General features: G+C 46.2%; 1 long non-coding RNA gene across 1 annotated transcript in view; it reads right to left on the bottom strand.

Annotated features, from left to right (window-relative positions):
* Positions 1-20,045, bottom strand: part of LOC141087964 (uncharacterized) — a 119,748-nt gene that overhangs the window by 68,762 nt on the left and 30,941 nt on the right. Inside the window, exon 2 of the long non-coding RNA XR_012231786.1 lies at positions 5,657-5,762. This is a non-coding gene — a long non-coding RNA (uncharacterized lncRNA). The remainder of the gene's footprint in view (positions 1-5,656; positions 5,763-20,045) is intronic.

Below are 20,045 nucleotides of genomic sequence, written 5' to 3'. Positions count from 1 at the left end.
CAACACATGGAAAACAATTAGAATTAGCTCCTTGCTTCGCTTCCTCTATCTCACCCCCCTACAAAGCCACTTACCACCCCTGTACTGAGTGGGCTTTATTGAAGAACGGCTGCACTGGCCATTCAGGTAGTATTCACACTGCAGCTCTTGCTTCTCAATGGGCCAGTGTAGCGGTTTTCCAATAAAGCCTCCTCAGTACAGGGGGTGGAGATAGGTACAGGAGGGCAGGGGGGATTGATGTGATAAGTCATGTGAACATTAGTCAGGCAGTTCAGTTGTTAGAACTGCTTAGATGGCAGGAGAGTTGTCAGCTGTACTGACTGCTCAAAGGCTGTTCAGAGCAGCAGTCAGAGGCAGTGAGGAGACAGGAGAAAGGATTGGCTGAGATCAGCCATACTTACCAGGTCTGTCATCCTGCCTGTGCCTGAACGCTGAGAAGCTGGGGTGTGTCCAGAAATCCTGGGCTCCTGCATCATAGAGCCAGTGGCAGCATCAACTAGGAGAGAAAGGAGGCCCCATCTAACAAACTCTGCAGAGTGCATATCCCTCTCTGGCACGGTTTCCTAACTCTCCTCTTAGTGTAGATGCTAAGATTATACCTCCCCACACGCAGTAAATACTCTCAGACCAGTGTGGTATGGTAACCTCTGTTAAAGCTAGGGGGTGCTGTAAATGCTACGCAGAATATGCATGTAGGCGTGTGTCTGAATGCCCAAGATAAAGCCTGTATATGTATGGCTGTATGAAATAGGACCTGTATTGAGGTCATGACCATGTGATCCATACCTCACTTGTGGGTGTGGTCACGTACTATATAGTGTCTGAGGTCTGGTCACATGGTTGTGAGTTTGATGCTAAGTGGTCAGAGTGCAAGGTCCTGGAAGGCCTGTATGTGATGGAAGTGTCTGGGACTGAACTTCCTGGAAGAGCACATGGAAAGGCCCGGACCTTGTAAAGTCTGTGACGGCTCTGTGTAGGGAAGCTACTGCACGGCTGCGGGTCGGAAACTGTAGATGGCCTAGTGAGCAAGGCACTGTCTGGAGCAAAGATCCCAGTGCGGCCGCTTCCTTGATATCCCATGAGGGATGAACTGTGAGTAACGCTGACCGGGGTCAGTAAGAGACTTTGTATACTTTATGTGGTAACGTTGCGTGTTTAATGGACGCTGTACTGGAAGCTACACACTATTATGTTCATGAAGAGCGGTTTATGCTGATGTCTAATAAACCAAACAAACTGTTTAACCTGGAGTGTCCCCGCATATGCTTCAAAGACCGGCCAAGTGAGTAAATCCCCGTCCACTCATATGGTGGATCTCTACACCAGTTACACTAAATCTCCCCCCATTTTCGGTGTCTTTAGCTCCACTAACTCGAAGCACTTACCATCAATGGTCTCCGCGCTGGTAAGTGATGTCATGTGATCACACTGCTGACCTGATTACGCTGCTGATGTTGCTCTGACCCTGCAGTCAGAGCTTCAATTGTACTCACATTTGAAAGATCACTAACTGAGAGCCAGCTCTGAGAACTGCCAACTCCAAGTCTGGGGGCTACAGAATGTTTCACCTGAGGCAGATGCTCCACCTGCCCCCCCACTAGTTATTCCTCATGACTCTGGAGAAAATTATGGCACTTTAATGGTGTGTGGCAATATTTTTTGGAAATGTGGAGTCTACAAGTTGGGTCGCCATCTGGTGGGATGCTTGTCAGAGCTCCATTATACAAACTCTACTCTGGTGAAATTAATGTCACTTTAGTAGTGTGTGGCAATGATTTTTTGAATTGTTTGGACTCCAAGATGGGTCTCTTGCATGTGTGTAGCCTGTAGCAGTAGGGCTCTCAGAACGGCAGGCCTGCACCTAATTTCAGTCAACTACCTGTGTTATTATCCTTAAATATTTCTAACAATAATAGTCTATGAAGCTGTTATTTGTGCCACCTGAGTGTGGCTAAGCAGAAAACCAGTTTGAGTTGTTGCATGAGGCATCAGGGCTCCCTTATCTAGCTGTGTGGTGAACAATTTAAATCCACAAGTGCTTCATAAAAGTTTGTAATATAGAACAATGAAGATAAAAAAAATCATTTTTTTCCACAAAAATGATCTTTTAGCCCTAATTTCTTTTTATTTTCACAAGGGTAATAGGAAAAATTGGACCACAAAAGTAGTCCAATTTCTTTTGAGTACTCTGATAACCAATATTTGGGGAAAAACCACTGTTGACTTTTTGAGCACAAAATTGTCTGGAATTGAGAGCGGATGCTATGTTGCGTTTGAAGAAAGCAATAATAAAGGATTTTGGGGATATGTCAAAAGTAAAAGAAAAGTCAAAGATGCTATAGGATTTTTACAGGATGAAAATGATGAAATGGTAAGACAGGATGTTGAGAAGGCCGAACTTTTAAATTCCTATTTTGTATTTGTTTTCTCTCAGAAAGGAAATGTAACATCAACTGTTCTTCACTGTCCTATTAAGGGAATAGAAGAATCCAGGATATCTATAAACAGAAAGATAGTGAGGAAACACTTAGCTAACCTAAATGAATTCAAGTCTCCAGGTCCAGATGAATTACACCCCAGAGTACTGAAGGAGATAGCAGAAGAAATTTTTGATCCCCTCTCCATAATCTTTGAAAATTCTTGGAGAACAGGAGAAGTCCCAGAAGACTGGAGAAGAGCAAATGTTGTTCCTATCTTCAAAAAGGGGAAGAAGGTGGACCCAGGCAACTATAGGCCGGTGAGTCTGACTTCTATACCAGGAAAGATCTTTGAACAAATTATTAAACAACATGTATGTCAGTACCTGGATAAGAATGAAGTGATTAAACAGAGTCAGCATGGGTTTGTAGCTAATAAGTCATGTCAGACTAAATACATTTCCTTCTATGACAGAATCACTAATTGGGTGGATCAGGGAAATGCTGTAGATATAGTATATCGACTTCAGCAAAGCATTTGACAAAGCTTCTCACACAATCCTTATTGAAAAAATGACTAGGTATGAAATGGACAAGGCAACAGTTAGGTGGATTCATAACTGGCTTAGTGATCGGACCCAAAGAGTGGTCATAAATGGCTGCACATCCAGTTGGAAGAATGTCTCAAGTGTGGTACCACAGGGCTCTGTCCTGGGCCCTGTATTGTCCAACATCTTTATCAACAATTTAGATGAAGGAATTGAGGGTAAACTGATTAAATTTGCTGATGACACAAAGCTAGGAGGGATAGCTAATACTAGAGAAGAGAAAGAGGATTCAAAAAGATATAAATAAACTGGAGCAGTGGGCAGCAACTAACAGAATGGTTTTTAACAGGGATAAATGCAAAGTACTACATCTTGGCAATAAAAATGAAAAGAGCATATACAGAATGGGAGGAATAGGGCTAAGCAACAGCACATGTGAAAAAGACTTGGGTATGCTAATAGATCACAGACTGACTATGAGTCAACAGTGTGATGCAGCAGCAAAAAAGGCAAATGCAATTCTAGGATGTATTAACAGAAGCATACAGTCTAGATCACGTGAAGTCATTATTGCCCTCTACTCCTCTCTGGTCAGACCTCATCTGGAATACTGTGTCCAGTTTTGGAGGCCACATTTTAAAAACGACATCAACAAACTGGAGCAAGTTCAGAAAAGAGCGACCAGAATGGTGACCGGTCTGCAAACCCTGTCTTTTGAGGAAAGGTTGCATGATTTGGGAATGTTTAGCTTGCAAAAGAGAAGACTGAGAGGAGACTTAATAGCTGTCTACAAATATCTCAAGGGCTGTCACATTGTAGAAGGATTCTTTATTCTCATTTGAACAAGGAAAGACTAGAAGCAATGGGATGAAACTGAATGGGAGGAGACACAGATTATATATTAGAAAAAACTTTTTGACAGTTAGAGTGATCAATGAGTGGAACAGGCTGCCACGAGAAGTGGTGAGTTCTCCTTCAATGGAAGTCTTCAAACAGAGGCTGGACAGACATCTGTCTGGGATGATTTAGTGAATCCTGCTTTGAGCAGGGGGTTGGACCAGATGGCCCAGGAGGTCCCTTCCAACTCTACAATTCTATGATTAACCCCTGATGTCTCTAAGTAGAGGAAAACCGCTCACAAAAGTGACCTCATTTTGGAAACTAGACCCCTCAAGGAACTTTTCTAGATGTGTGGTGAGCACTTTAAACCCACAAGAGCTTGAAAAAAGATAACACCGTAGTGCTGTGAAAATAAAAAAAAAATCAAATTTTTTCCCACAAAAATTATATTTAGTTCCCCTTTTTTCACAAGGGTAACAGTAAAAATTGGACCATAAAAGTAGTTGTGAAATTTTTATGGCGTATACTGATACCCAATGTGAGGTAGAAAACCAGTGTTTGGGCAAATGGCATTGTTTGGAATGGAATGAGTTCTGTTTGACTTTTTGAACACAAAATTGTCTGGTATTGAGAACAGATGCCATATTGCATTTGGAGAGCCCCTGATGTGCCTAAACAGTAGAAATCCCCCCACACATTTCCATTTTGGAAACTAGACCCCCCCCCCCCAAGGAACTTATCTAGATGTGTGGTGAGCACTTTGAACCCACAAATGCTTTGCAAAAGTTTATATTGTAGAGTCGCAAAAATAAAAAATCTAATTTTTTGCCAAAAAATTATCTTTTAGTATGATTTTTTTTCTTTTCGCAAGGATAACAGAAGAAAATGGACCCCAGAATTTGTTGACACACATCAGGGCTAGGTTGTTAAATGTATCCTTCATGGTGGCAGAATTAACCTAGCTATTGGATGGCTATCGGACAAAGGATGGGTCAGCCAATCATTTGGCCAGCATCTATCTTGGTTCTCTCCCCTTACATAGGAGCACTCACTCTGCCAAACATGTCTGGCGGCAACTCATCTCAGCGAGAAAAAAAGAGATCGGCAAAATCGGACAATGTATCATTGGGGTTCACATACATATTACTGTCTGCTGGACTTGTCATTATCAGCAGGTTTGACTGAAATTATTCTAATTTTTATGGGTGCTTTATGAGTGCCTTTGTTTATTCTTCAAACATCTAGACGTGAATGATGTTTAGATTGAAGGGAACCTGTCAACAGAATTTTGTCATGTGAAGTAAAACCTGTCTATAATGGTGCTGTAATACAGATTGTAATACATATTGTATTGATACCTTTTGGTGAACAATTCCACGTTTGTTGTTCTTCTTTGATCACCATTTGAAATTTTCTTCTAATTAGATTTCGGTGCAGAGGATTGGTCTTTATATGGGGTCTTCTCCTCCCTGTCTGATTCCATGGTCCCTCTTCCTGTAGCCAGTCTTGTGATGGCAGGTTCTCTTTGAGGTAGAGGAAAGATCTATCCTCTACAAATGAGGGTTCATCTCTGTCAGTAGTAGTTGTAATCTGGCATGACGTTGTGCAAATCCACATTTCATGTGTAGAGTGACGCTGTTATTATCTTGCTATAAAATCCCACTAATGTTCACAAAACTCTTCGGATTTTCAATAATCAAAGCTTTACCACTAGATACACTTTATTCGCCACTTACAGTCTGTCTCCAATTATCCTTTCCCATTTGGTTTGAAACTAAATTTTGGAATAAACCTTATATTCCTCTTTTGATATCCCTTACTTCATGCCACAGTCAATTTCTGTTTTCTTACCTTAATTTTTTTCCTCCCTTTATTTCAAGAACTTGTTTTTCTTTTCCCATCCTTATGAAGACTTGTTTTTTTCGAGACAAATTGTACGTTTTATCACGTGATGCACCTGAAAGTGGGAAAAAAAAATTCCAAGTGTGATGAAATTGCAAATAAAGTACAGTTTCACAATTTTGTTTTATTTACCATGTTCAATATACAGTGAACCAGACTTGGCACTATGATTCTCCAGGTCAATACAAGTATATCAACTGTCATGATCACGTGTGTCAGGACGCAGATGATGCCGCAAGGCGAACCCATAACACACGTGACCCTGGATACACCGCCTCCAGTGGGGCGCATTTAAATAATAAAAACGAGCAGGTGGATACGCCGCCTCCACCTGGCAAATTTAGGTATTACACGTTAATAAACATTCTGGAAACCCCGCCTCCAGTATGGCGTATTTAAATAATAAGGGGGAAACCTGGGTAACTTTAACAAAGGGGGCCCTGCAATAGGGAAAAGGGAATTGGAGACCTCCTGAGCTCCCCTGAGCCAGTGTCCCTGCACTCCTAACGTTCCCTATGCCGGTTTCGCACCGGGCGCCTCACGCGTACCTCAACGCCCTAGCTCGCCCTGACCCTAAACCCTCACTAGGGAATAGGTCGGTGCGGAAACTAATCCCACCACTGCACTAATAACACACATGAGGAAAGAGACAATACAGGGGAAACACCACTTAGCTTTGCTCTGTTGCGTGCGCTCCTAGCAACAGAGCCCTCCACCTGAGTGCATCTTCTCCTCCACCCAGATCCATCACCATAACAGGATCCTTCACCTTAGTGCAACCTTGGAGCAGAGTCCAACACCAGTTGCAGCTGCTTAGAACCAGAGTCCCAAGGATGAGTTCAGCTGCTGACACGAAGTCGAGCATGCTTGAGTCCAGCTCAGCGGCCAAGTCCCACATGGTGAGTGCCACTCTCCATAGTCGCCACTCCACCAGCCTATGCAGACACTTCCCGCTGACACCATCACTGCGACTCCACCACGCCATGCCAGCCCTTCGTCCAGACACCATAGCTGAAACACGTCCCCCCTGGCTAAGCTGCGCAGGACTCCTCACCAGCTCCATCCTTCATCCAGGCTCTCCAAAAACAGAGTGAACACAAACTCACAATATCACAGGCAGTGAGTGAACCCCCTGAGCACACCTTTATAGGGAGTCACACCTGATCCCTAATCAAGTGAACAGTAACCTAAACCTAAGGTGCGATACTGCTAACCACCACCGGGGACAGTCAAAACACCTTTGAACTCAACCAAAGTAAAAAAAGTTCACTTTGTGCTTTTAATACCGCCAGATCCAACACTGGATCATGACAGTACCCCCTCCTTAATGAGGGGCCTCTGGACCCTCAAGACCACCCCTCATTAGGGAAACACCTACAGCGGGGATGCCCAGACCCTGAGTTCACCCCACCATTCCCTGACACTTCAGGTTTATGACAAACACAGCTGATATTGGCAATATATGTTCCTTTTGGAGGCACCAATCATCTCCAGAGCGCCGACCTGGGGAACGAAATTATGTATGTGTATGTTTGTTTGTTATGAGCTGATCAGGCTCCACAACACACTTCCACGATGTTTTTTGGTGGCACACATACATGCTCGTTCACACACAGGTCCGGACCTGAACGTTTATTGCATACATTCGTTTGTCATAATTGGTGAACTCATTCTGAACTAGACAGCAGAGGCGTCCCCCTGCATCACACTCACACCCCCACTATTCACCAAGGGACACCACCCTCCAACCCTTTCACCATGAGGACTGCGCCTCCTAGGGTTGGTTAATGGCGAGGGTAGAGATTTGTCCCTACTCCCCCGCAGCACACCTGCTGCACACACCAGGAGGAGAAGGGAACCGGGAAATGGAGGAAATATACTCTCGCTGGTCGCCTCCACACGACCAGGAGGGGGCGGCATTGAAGATTTGGCATGAGCCCCGCGGACTATACACCAATCTGCTCCCTACAGGGACGTACCCCTTCACCTCGGGGAATACCAGGCAGCTCCGTGGGGCACCATTCCTCCCACCTGCCTGGGTGCGTCCCCTGTATGAACAAGTCCCGCTCCCCAGCAGCGACTACACACCTAGTCTGCTCACCACAGGGATGTACCCCTTCACCTCGGGGAATAACAGGCAGCTCCGTGGGGCACCATTCCTCCCACCTGCCTGGGTACCTCACCGTGCGAGAGCAAGTCCCGCTCCCCAGCAGCGACTCTAGGGGCTTTTGCCAGACCGCAGCCGCCATTTTTTTTTTTTTTTTCCTCTGGTTATCTGAGCAGAGGCCCCAGACCGTGATAACTGCTGCTGCAGCGGCTCTAACACACCTTGCCGCTCCCCACTCACATCAGTGAGGCCCGGCAGCAATTACTCAGCGGTCTCCACATGGCCAAAGCGCACCAGAAAAAAAAAAACTGTATGGCCTGTGATAATGTCATGATCACATGTGTCAGGACGCAGATGATGCCGCAAGGCGAACCCATAACACACGTGACCCTGGATACACCGCCTCCAGTGGGGCGCATTTAAATAATAAAAACGTGCAGGTGGATACGCCGCCTCCACCTGGCAAATTTAGGTATTACATGTTAATAAACATTCTGGAAACCCCGCCTCCAGTATGGCGAATTTAAATAATAAGGGGGAAACCTGGGTAACTTTAACAAAGGGGGCCCTGCAATAGGGAAAAGGGAATTGGAGACCTCCTGAGCTCCCCTGAGCCAGTGTCCCTGCACTCCTAACGTTCCCTATGCCGGTTTCGCACCGGGCACCGCACGCGTACCTCAACGCCCTAGCTCGCCCTGACCCTAAACCCTCACTAGGGAATAGGTCGGTGCGGAAACTAATCCCACCACTGCACTAATAACACACATGAGGAAAGAGACAATACAAGGGAAACACCACTTAGCTTTGCTCTGTTGCGTGCGCTCCTAGCAACAGAGCCCTCCACCTGAGTGCATCTTCTCCTCCACCCGGATCCATCACCATAACAAGATCCTTCACCTTAGTGCAACCTTGGAGCAGAGTCCAACACCAGTTGCAGCTGCTTAGAACCAGAGTCCCAAGGATGAGTTCAGCTGCTGACACGAAGTCGAGCATGCTTGAGTCCAGCTCAGCGGCCAAGTCCCACATGGTGAGTGCCACTCTCCATAGTCGCCACTCCACCAGCCCATGCAGACACTTCCCGCTGACACCATCACTGCGACTCCACCACGCCATGCCAGCCCTTCGTCCAGACACCATAGCTGAAACACGTCCCCCCTGGCTAAGCTGCGCAGGACTCCTCACCAGCTCCATCCTTCATCCAGGCTCTCCAAAAACAGAGTGAACACAAACTCACAATATCACAGGCAGTGAGTGAACCCCCTGAGCACACCTTTATAGGGAGTCACACCTGATCCCTAATCAAGTGAACATTAACCTAAACCTAAGGTGCGATACTGCTAACCACCACCGGGGACAGTCAAAACACCTTTGAACTCAACCAAAGTAAAAAAAGTTCACTTTGTGCTTTTAATACCGCCAGATCCAACACTGGATCATGACATCAACATTTTCAAAAAGAGGGAAGAATAGAAAGCATTTAAGTAAACCAGGATGGATGAACACAGAATTTAAACACATGCTAAAAAGGAAGAAATGTTGATCAAATGGAAAGAGGGAGGCATATCTAAAGAAGAATATAATGCTGTCTGCAGAACCTGCAGGGCACGAATCACATAAGCTGACAATGAATTGAGGCTTGCAATTGAAGTCAAAGCAATAAAAAAAGGATTATGGGGGATATGTCAAAAGAAAAAGAAATGTCATAGATGCTATAGGATATTTACCGGATGAAATGGTAAGACAAGATGTTGAGAAGACCGAACTTTTAAATTCCTATTTTGCATCTGTTTTTTCTCAGAAAGGTAATGTAACATCAACAGATCTTCACTGTCCTATTAAGGGAATAGCAGAATCCAGGATATCTATAAATAGAAAGATAATGAGGAAACACTTAGCTAGCATAAATGAATTCAAGTCTCCAGGTTCAGATGAATTACACCCCAGAGTACTGAAGGAGATGGCAGAAGAAATTTTTGAACCCCTCGCCATAATCTTTGAAAATTCTTGAAGAACAGGAGAAGTCCCAGAAGACTGGAGAAGAGCAAGTGTTGTTCCTATCTTCAGAAAGGGGAAGAAGGTGGACCCAGGGAACTATAGGCCGGTGAGTCTGACTTCTATACTAGGAAAGATCTTTGAACAAATTATTAAACAACACGTATGTAAGTACCTGGATAGGAATGAAGTGATTAAACAGAGTCAGCATGGGTTTTTTAACTAATAATTCATTCAGACTAACATAATTTCCTTCTATGACAGAATCACTGACTGGGTGGATCAGGGAAATACTGTAGATATAGTATATCTTGACTTCAGCAAAGCATTTGACTAAGTATCTCACACAATCCTTATTGAAAAAAATGACTAAGTATGGAATGAACAAGGCAACTGTTTGGTGGATTCATAACTGGCTTAGTGATCGGACCCAAAGGGTGGTCATAAATGGCTGCACATCCATTTGGAAGAATATCTCAAGTGGGGTACCACAGGGCTCTGTCCAGGGCACTATATGGTTCAACATCTTTATCAATGATTTACATGAAGGAATTGAGGGTAAACTGTTTAAATTTGCTGATGACACAACGCCAGGAAGGATAGCTAATACTAGAGAAGAGAGAGAGGATTCAAAAACATATAAATTAACTGGAGCAGTAGACAGCAGCAAAAAGAATGGTTTTTAACAGAAGAAAATGCAAAGTACTACATCTTGGCAATAAAAATGAAAAGAGCATATACAGAATGGGATGAATAGGGTTAAGCAACCGCACATGTGAAAAAGACTTGGGTATACTAATAGATCATAAACTGAACATGAGTCAACAGTGTGATGCAGCAGCAAAAAAGGCAAATGCAATTCTGGGATATATTAACAGAAGCATACAGTCTAGATCATGTGAAGTCATGCCCTCTACTCCTGCGCACATCAGCATTTAAAAAATGCTTGCATTTTTTATAAAAACATAGTAACATAGTAACATAGTTATTAAGGTTGAAGGGAGACTTTAAGTCCATCTAGTTCAACCCATATCCTATCCTAACTTGCCCTAACATGTTGATCCAGAGGAAGGCAAAAAAAAACCATGTGGCAATCAGTAAGCTTCACATTGGGGAAAAAAATTCCTTCCCGACTCCACATACGGCAATCAGACTAGCTCCCTGGATCAACACAATATTAAGGAAACTAGTGTATATAACCTGTAATATTATACTTTTCAAGAAAGGCATCCAGTCCCTTCTTAAATTTTAGTAGGGAATCACTCATTACAACATCATATGGCAGAGAGTTCAATAGTCTCACTGCTCTTACAGTAAAGAATCCGTGTCTGTGAGTATGCTTAAACCTTCTTTCCTCCAGATGTAGAGGATGCCCCATTGTCCCCGTCACAAGTCTAAGCGTAAAAAGATCATTAGAAAGGTCTTTGTACTGTCCCCGCATATATTTATACATTGTAATAAGATCACCCCGAAGCCTTCAATTTTCCAAACTAAATAACCCCAAGTGTAATAACCTATCTTGGTATTGCAGACCCCCCCAGTTCCCTAATAACCTTGGTCGCTCTTCTCTGCACCCGCTCTAGTTCAGCTATGTCTTTCTTATACACCGGAGACCAGAACTGTACGCAGTATTCTAAGTGTGGTCGCACTAGTGACTTATATAGAGGTAAAATTATATTCTCCTCATGAGCATCTGTGCCTCTTTTAATACATCCCATTATTTTATTTGCCTTTGCAGCAGCTGCCTGACACTGGCCACTATATGTGAGTTTGTCGTCCACCCATACACCCAGGTCTTTTTCAGTGACAGTTTTGCCCAGTGTTTTACAATTAAGCACATAATTAAACATCTTGCTTGTTCTACCCAAGTTCATGACCTTACATTTATCCCCATTAAAGCTCATTTGCCATTTATCAGCCCAAGCTTCTAGTTTACATAAATCCTCCTGTAATATAAAATTTTCCTCCTCTGTATTGATTACCCTGCAGAGTTTAGTGTCATCTGCAAATATTGAAATTCCACTCTCTATGCCCCTTACAAGATTAATAAATATGTTAAGAAGCGGGCCCAATACTGACCCCTGTGGTACCCCACTGCTAACTGTGACCCAGTCCGAGTGTGCTCCATTAATAACCACCCTTTGTTTCCTATCCCTGAGCCAGATCTTAACCCACCTACACATATTTTCCCCTATCCCCATTGTTCTCATTTTATGTATCAACCTTTTGTGTGGCACCATATCAAAAGCTTTTGAAAAGTCCATGTACACCACGTCCACTGCATTCCCTTGGTCCAGTCCGGTACTTACCTCTTCATAAAAGCTTATCAGATTAGTCTGACAGGAACGGTCCCTCGTAAACCCATGTTGATATTTGGTCATGAGGTTATTCTTCAGATACTCCAGTATAGTATCTCTTAGAAAACTCTCCAGGATTTTACCCACAGTTGAGGTTAAACTTACTGGCATATAATTTCCAAGTTCAGTTTTTGTCCCCTTTTTGAATATTGGCACCACATTTGCTATACGCCAGTCCTGTGGTACAGACCCTGTTATTATGGAGTCTTTAAAGATTAAAAATAATGGTCTATGACTGTACTTAATTTTTGCAGTACTCGGGGGGGGGGGGGGTGTATCCCATCAGGGCCCGGGGATTTGTCAGTTTTAGTGATTTGTAGACGCCGCCGTACTTCCTGCTGGGTTAAGCAGGTGACATTTAAAACCATGTGCAAAAAACAAGAAAACGCATGATGCATTTGCACTGCACGCGCAGCACAAAAAAACGCAAGTGTGAAAGTAGCCTCACGCTGTATAAAAATAGGATTAAATTATTTCATATTTTGATAGATTAGACTTTTCCAAACACGGCGATAACAAATATGTGTTTTTTTTTTATTTTATTTTTAAGAAGACAAAAGGGGGTGATTTGAATTTTTGTAGGTTTTTAAAAAAAAATGTTCATAGTATTAATTTTTTTTAGTTTTTGCTGTACTTGTTAGTCTCATCACTTTGCTATACATAGTGCATAAGCACTGTTATTTATTGTAAAAATCACGCTGTTCTGTTATGGCAGCCCATCGGCACCCCGCGATCACACATGTACTGTAGAATAATGTTCCCCCCAGGCAACTCATGTTAAATGCAACTGTCAGATTAAAGGCAGGGACAGGACAATACATGAATTGATTATGCAAATTGTCTCTTCAGAGAGGAAGAGGACTAGAACTCTAGTGCCACCAATTGGAAGTAGCAATCCTAAAAGTGTGAGATCTGGTTTGGCTGTGAGAGGTGTCTGACCGATATCCAAGAAGTATCATTTCTCCTTGCGGAGAATGACATGCTAAGCATGTAGAGGTGAGGAGACTTAAAGCCACAATGCTCCTCTGGGAAATATGCTAATAATGCATATTGTCTCTTCAGAGAGGAAGAGGACTAGAACTCTAGTGCCACCTATTGGAAGTAGCAATCCTAAAAGTCAATGTTGACCCTTTAACGAGCCTTGTTACATGACTTGGGATAAAAGAAAAGCCAGAATCTCAACTTGCAGACACTGTGTTTTGGGGTACTGCCTCTCGTCAGTGTGTGGGGAGGAGGACTCCCATAGAGTGAAGGACCCCCATAGAGTGACTGGGCCGGAACCAAGGGGACCGCCATCAGGGTTCCTGAAGGACCGACACCAGGGGGCAGCAAAGAGAAACACACGACTGAAGGTGGCAGGGCAGCAAGGGGTGGGGCGAGGATAAAAGGAGCAGGGAGCACGCTCAGAAGTCAGTTGGCAGAGAGGCGCACAGGAGACAAGAAACTGTGTGATATAGAGAGGGACGGTGTAACTGGCGTTGGAGAGTTGGGAGACATTCAGGGGTCTGTGATGGGTAAGCGACGTATTCACCGAGCAGTGACTGGTGCTTTACCCTTATCGGGGGCCGTTCTCCGCCCACGGTCGGTCGCAGCTATGCCAGCTGTTCCCCGCCCTGCTGCGGCTGGTCCGCTATCCCTAGCCGCCACCGTCACTATACATCAACCCGCTGCAGCGGCCTGGACACTGCCTCCCTGCCTTCGCCCACGGCTGCGTCCCTCCCATCTCTGGCCTCAGTGGACACCACCTCGCCATAGGCGGCAGTAGAGGCCTGCTTCCCGTCTACAGAGGGACCCTTAGTGGAGGCTGACCAACCGTCACTTTAAAGACTGCGACACAACTGCTTTTTGAGGCGGGAGCTGGCTAAGACGTCCTGAAAGCCCTACCCTGCTGTGTCTTCAGGGGGTCATCTACACCCAGGATTACCCCAGCTCCAGGATTCCTTCAGGGCCTGTTACGCCCCAACGGCACAGATCCTTCAGGGCCTGTTGCGCCCCCACGGCACAGATCCTTCAGGGCCTGTTGCGCCCCCACGGCACAGATCCTTCAGGGCCTGTTGCGCCCCCACGGCACAGATCCTTCAGGGCCTGTTGCGCCCCCACGGCACAGATCCTTCAGGGCCTGTTGCACCCCCACGGCACAGATCCTTCAGGGCCTGTTGCGCCCCCACGGCACAGATCCTTCAGGGCCTGTTGCGCCCCCACGGCACAGATCCTTCAGGGCCTGTTGCGCCCCCACGGCACAGATCCTTCAGGGCCTGTTGCGCCCCTACGGCACAGATCCTTCAGGGCCTGTTGCGCCCCAACGGCACAGATCCATCAGGGCCTGTTTCGCCCAAATGGCACAGATCCTTCTGGGCCTGTTGTGCCCCCAGCGTCAGGGTTACTCCAGGGCCTGGTGCACCCCAATGGCAAAGATCCTTCAGGGCCTGTCGAGCCCCAGCTTCCTCTGGATATCGGGGCGCCAAAATAACCGCATCAGCGACCTCAAAGCAGCCACACCTGTGACCCTGAAGGACGCCTGGAAGGATAAGCTGACTTTAGGAAATAAGGACCATAGTTGGCCGTACGTGGCCCATTACACCCGGTCTAGTCGGATTAGTCGCATTCTCGATAAGAAAATTGTTATTGTTGAGTCCCTGCATGGACAGATTGGTGTTATACCTTTTGTTCGTTCAGCATAGTCCCAGTGGCTCCAATTCATAAAAGTTGATTTCAAAAACCACGCTCAGTCTCGTGTCTTGTCACTGCATCCTGAGAACCTGCTGAACCCTACAAGTGCAAAGTGTGAGATCTGGTTTAGCTGTGAGAGAGGCGTCTGACCGATATCCAAGAAGTATCATTTCTCCTTGAGGAGAATGACATTCTCCACAAGGAGAAATGATACTTCATGAATTGATAAGGAAACTTTTATTCTTGAATAGTTAAGGCTCCTCTTTGTACACTCTCACCCAGAATGTGTAGGGTCGGTGGGCCGAGCTGGGGGGGTGGTCCCTCTTCTTACCACGCAATAACTGACACCTACCTACACTGTGCAAACCATTCCTTCACTCTGACCCATCCGTCAGGTCACCTTCCCTACACTCTCCCTTCCTTTGTCCATTGTCGTCCTCGACAATCGTCATCCCTGCCTTCGTCGTTCTGAAGCTACACCTACATTCTGTTGTCGGACCAGCTGTTGGGCCACACCCACTATCTGCGGGGGCCGAACCATACTGGGAGCACTATGCTCTGAGCAGCCTACTGCTACTCACCAGCGCGCACACCACATGACAACGTCTTTCAAATTGGGCTAGGTACACCCATATTCTCTCTATGGCGTGTACCTTCCCCCTATTCTCCCCTACTGTCACCTTCCACTATTCGGTACGCCATGATCGAGGTCTCATACCTTCCATATCATTACCAGCGCCTGCCTTCCTCCTTCAGGGGTATCCGTGGTGTTGGGGACCTGACCTATGACGGCTGTCTCTCTCACGTCTTCCAACTCATTTTCCCTTCTTTCAATTACATGTCATGGTCGGCGTCCCGGTCTCCCAGACCTCCTCAACTCTTAGATCCCTACCGGATCTCACACTTTCCTTTGGTCCCGCAGACCTTCCCTTACCCGGACCTGTTGCATTTTACCTTGGCATGTTATACATTAAACAACTTTACAATAGCACAAGTACCCATTTTTATATTTTTTTTCTTTTCTTTTGCTCATTTTAAAACCAACATAATACAACATAACATTGCAGATCACCTTTCGTCCTCCCCCCTTCCTTGGACCAGGACACTCCTCCGCTTTTCCGTATTCCCGTTCTGTCAGGCAAACATATTTACGTACAAGGAACATAGAAAGAAGAAAGAAAGAGAGAAAAATAGTTGCATCAGATAAACATCAACAAAACATATTTTTTCCAAACGCAACTGTCCTTATAACCTGCTGCAAACTCCTGACAGTTCATTCCGCCTTCTAGCGGTCAGTAGTAAGGGACCCCACAGCCGTGGAGTTCTGGGAATACTGAGGGTGTCCATTCAAGTCCTCTTTACGGGGGTTCGCTTCCTTCGGGCTCCGCTAGCACTGCCACCGCATAATACCCTCGGGGGCAGTACTCTTTATAGTAGGAAACCCAGTCCCCTTCCTTAAGCGCCCGACCATGCCGTATGGAAGCCACATTCACATATACCTTCTGGCCGGTCGTGTCATGGATGAAGCCGTACCCCCTGTCGACGTTGGTGTATACCAGCCGTCCCCGGGATCTTTCCACCGCCATGCCAGCCTCCCCCTTTGAGTGGAGCAGGCTCCATACCTCCTGCTCCCAAACTTTCTTTTGTTTGATCACCTCCGCGACCCAAACGGAGGGTGCCGTGCCAGTCCCAGAGTCCGGTGGGCGGGACTTCACTGTAAAAGCGCGTGGGGCAGAGGCGGCCGATATCTGCGGCCCAGCAGCCGCTGGGGCCGGGTGGCGGATGAGGACAGCCGGGTCCTTGAGGGCTGGAGTTACAGGGCCTGTCAAACAGGCCGCAGCCGGTTCTAACGCTGGCATAGCCACGGCCGCAGGGTAGGACGCATCCAAAACTTCTAACGGAGCCGGAGTAACGGCCGGTTCCAACAAGGCAGCTGCTCTTGGCAAGGGGAGCACAGCAGCGTCTTCTTCGGATGAACACCGCACAGGTAGCTCAGGGACTTGAGCGGGGGCCTTGCTCAGTTCCGCATACACCACGGGGCCCGTGGTAACTAGGCCTTCCGGTGCGCAGGGGGTCGCGTGCTGCAGCAGAATGGTGGGGGCCGACTGCGGAGGCACTGATAGGGCCGGGGGTACTCTCACCTTCCCCGGCGCTGCAGCCTCCATCCCATCACGCAGTGGCCCCCACAGCCTCCGTTCCTTGCTCCACTGTCCGGCGGGCCTTTCCTCCGGACTCGGGGGCTCCGCTGCGAAGTCCTCTGCTGGTATTGGTGGCGGCCGCTCTCGATGGCTCCGCTTCCCAGCTCAGTATTCCGCTGCTCACCCGTGGCTCTGAGGGCGACTTCTGGCACAGCTCCATCTCCCGCCTCCATTGCCACTCTAGGCGGCCGATGCCCCGACACCCGCAGCGTCTCATACCGTCCGTTGGGCAGCAATCGAATGGCGCCAGACAGCTACAGCCAAGCTTTTCTTCTGTGCCACTCCTCCTGCTGTCTGGGCAGCAATCGAATGGCGCCAGACAGCTACAGCCAAGCTTTTCTTCTGTGCCACTCCTCCTGCTGGGTGGGGCGTCGGCAGGCCTTTCCACCCATCTGCCAGGGTCCAGTACATGGGAGCATCGGCCTCCGGGCACATACTGCTGTCCACGGGGGTACGTTGGAGGGGGTACCAGTCCATTCAACACGACTGCAAACACCCGGACCTCTCCCTTGCGCTGTAGTAATGCCGCCATCTTGCGCAGCACCTGATACCACCCCGGATCTTCTGTCAACACCACGGAGTCACCACAGCGCTCCAAATTTGTAATCCACAGGTAAGCCAATTGTAATCCACAGGTATTTATTATCCAAGCAGCACAGTCCAAGTCCTTCTCCATCCTTTAAGGCAGGCCTGCCGCAGAAGATGATGTATTAGCAGCGGCGATCCTGCCGACTACGCCAAATGTAGGGTCGGTGGGCCGAGCTGGGGGTGGTGGTCCCTCTTCTTACCGCGCAGAGACGAAACAGAGACAAGATGGAGGCAGATTCTGGGTGCAACAGGTCCAAGTTTATTTCACTTGCCGTCCGTCTGACGGCCTCAGAGCACACCGCACTTTCTTTACCTCACGGCCCTCTGTTTCCAGGGCCGCTTACTCTGTACTGGGGACACGTGTGCGTACACCATTCCCTCTTCACTCGTCGATGCTCCTGACAGGTCCGCCACTGTGGCCGCCTTAGGCCCGTAAACCAACAGCGCTTCCACTGATCAGTCGTCGAGTCAAATATGGTGTCTCACACCCAAAGCCTCGTCCCTTCTGCGGTCCTTCCTGTCAGGACCACCCCCCTGACGTTCTCTCTCCCCAGTCCCCCTGGTTTAGATTCTCCTCACAGCGCACAGACTGTTGCAGTACTCCTGTCACTGGAGCTCCCCCTGGGGACTGGAACCTTCTGGAACCCTCCCTCAGTATTTATAGCTCTCCCGGTCCCCTGTCACTGTCACCACGCCCCCCCATGACCAACGGTTTCTAAAGCCCTAAGCTGTTGTCAAGTCCTTTGCTCACACTCCTCCCTGCCATCTAATGGTCAACCCAAGGTACTGCACGTCCACTACACTTTGCTAGCTGTTTCCCCACTGTAATAACTGACACCTACCTACACTGTGCAAACCTTTCCTTCACTCTGACTAGTCCGTCCGTCCGATCACCTTCCCTACAAATGTATACTCTTCTGTGGAATATGTACTTTGGAAAAAAAACACTTGAAAGCTGTACTTTGTGAAATCTTAATCAATTCCCACTATGGACAACATCTACAAGGAATGTTTAAGTTCCCCTTGTGTTTGTGTGGGTTTCCTCCTGGTTCTGTGGTTTCCTCCCACACTCAAAATACATACAGATCTGGAATGTAGATTGTGAGCTCCAATGGGGAGAGTGTTGCTGATTTCAGTAAAGCGCTGTATGTAGCGCTTGATGTTGCTATAAAGATGATTAATATCAAATAAATAAAATTGGTAAAAATAAGTCGTGACTCTAGTTAGTTAGAAAAAATGTAATAATAACAAATTAGTATCATTAACAATATCCTTTTTCATGCAACATAACGTCCCATACACCTTGCACTACTCATATCACACATTATTTTATAGATAAAATAATTGAAATTTATGAACTCTTATTTTCGGATAGGAGATGTGTAGGAAGACATGATAATCACAAACAGATGGCCAAACAGGATACTTTACAAAGTTAAGTAGCGTATTTGCCAGGAATGTCAAGGAAAACCCACAGTAGTTTTTGTCTGGTCTGCTTAGAATTTTATCAGTAAATTCCTGAACTAGGTAATTCAACTGAAGGAAATTGCATAAATTGCTGTGACGTTAACCCATAGTCATCAACAGACAATTTGAGTCACAGGTATGTACTTACTGTTCATGGCGTAAGATTCAGCAGGGTTATAATTGTCTCTTTCGGGACATCATTAGCAGAGGTCACTTAGCGCGAGCTTGTCTTGCTAAGACGTCACTGCTCAGATTCATTTTACGTAAAAAGTTTTCCCTAGTGGCTATTCTCTCCCGGAAGTATAGTATCAAAGATACTTTTTCAAAAATGCAGGATTGTTAAAATTCCAAACAAATATCTCACATAACCTACCTCATTCTTTAATTTTCTCCCAGAAGGAAGCCTAGTTGTTTTGGAGTTATCATATATGTGACAGTAAAAGTGATTGCATCTTCTGAAATCCAATTTTGACAATATTTTCCGAAAAATTAATTTGCAGCTAATTGATTCGCCATATATCACTATACTGTAGTACAAACCCTCTGATTGCCCTAAAAAATATGTGTGAACCATTCTGAGGTCTGTGGCTAGCCCTTTTCAAGCTCTTAATACAAACAAAACCTTAGTAATATTAAAAGGACATCACCATAGAAACAAATGGTAAGACTCTAGTAACCAGCAGTTCATTTATTAACATAACTGACAGACTTTTCAGGGGGGTTTTTAACTTAAAAAAGCCAAAAATAATTATTTTTAGTCATCTATGATCATACAGACCTTTCTTTACAGAACAGTGACTCAAACTGATGATGTCGTTGTAAGAGGTCCCGTTGTCCTGCTGTAACTGAGACTGAGAGTGATGAGTCACATATTCTATAGTGCCCTCTGCTTCCTCTGCATTAATAGGTTTGCTGGAGGCAAAGTAAATCAATTGTGGCCTGCAATTGGTAGCACTACT

The sequence above is a fragment of the Dendrobates tinctorius genome, unplaced genomic scaffold, assembly GCF_039654945.1.
Source record: "Dendrobates tinctorius isolate UK_male_01 unplaced genomic scaffold, ASM3965494v1 ptg000036l, whole genome shotgun sequence".
Classification (NCBI taxonomy): domain Eukaryota; kingdom Metazoa; phylum Chordata; class Amphibia; order Anura; family Dendrobatidae; genus Dendrobates; species Dendrobates tinctorius.
Note: the sequence above shows the minus strand (reverse complement) of the source record. Positions and strands in the feature narration are given on the sequence as shown.